We start from the raw sequence: 888 nt of genomic DNA on the forward strand, positions 1-888 counted from the left end.
CTTCCTTAGTACTGCCTGGTGCATTTTGTATTCCAGACAGACTTTGAGAAGTCATATTGACTTGCTGGGTTAATATTTTGTTCTGAGCCAATATGGCATTCAGAGTATCAATCTCAAGAACTCCTTTCTTCTGATTTGTCCCATTGTTCACAGGATTCCTTTCAGAAGTGTACATGAATTGATTATTTGCAACCATTTCAATTAGTTCTTGAGCTTCTGTAGGCATCTTCTTCAGATGAAGAGATCCTCCAGCAGAGCTATCCAAAGACATCTTGGACAGTTCAGACAGACCATCATAAAAAATACCTATGATGCTCCATTCAGAAAGCATATCAGAGGGACACTTTTTGACCAATTGTTTGTATCTTTCCCAAGCTTCATAGAGGGATTCTCCTTCCTTCTGTCTGAAGGTTTGGACTTCCACTCTAAGCTTACTCAATTTTTGAGGTGGAAAGAACTTTGCCAAGAAGGCATTGACTAGCTTTTCCCAAGAGTTCAGGCTTTCTTTAGGTTGTGAGTCCAACCATGTCCTAGCTCTGTCTCTTACAGCAAAAGGGAATAGCATAGTCTGTAGACCTCAGGGTCAACCCCATTAGTCTTGACAGTGTCACAGATTTGCAAGAATTCAGCTAAAAACTGATGAGGATCTTCCAATGGAAGTCCATGGAACTTGCAATTCTGTTGCATTAGAGAAACTAATTGAGGCTTGAGCTCAAAGTTGTTTGCTCCAATGGCAGGGATAGAGATGCTTCTCCCATAGAAGTCGGGAGTAGGTGCAGTAAAGTCACCCAACACCTTCCTTGCATTGTTGGCATTGTTGTTGTTTTCGGCTGCCATGGGTTCTTCTTCTTTGAAGATTTCTGTTAGGTCCTCTATAGCGAATTGTGC

The 888-nt window shown here is 41.6% G+C and overlaps 1 non-coding gene across 1 annotated transcript; it reads left to right on the plus strand.

The window, feature by feature from the left end:
- The first annotated feature begins 325 nt into the window (after nt 1–325).
- LOC112713382 (small nucleolar RNA R71) lies at nt 326–433 on the plus strand. Its single transcript, XR_003158354.1, has one exon. It is a non-coding gene; the product is annotated as a small nucleolar RNA R71 (small nucleolar RNA).
- The last annotated feature ends 455 nt before the right edge of the window (nt 434–888 follow it).

Source organism: Arachis hypogaea, chromosome 9 (genome assembly GCF_003086295.3).
Source record: "Arachis hypogaea cultivar Tifrunner chromosome 9, arahy.Tifrunner.gnm2.J5K5, whole genome shotgun sequence".
NCBI classification, from domain to species: Eukaryota; Viridiplantae; Streptophyta; class Magnoliopsida; order Fabales; family Fabaceae; genus Arachis; species Arachis hypogaea.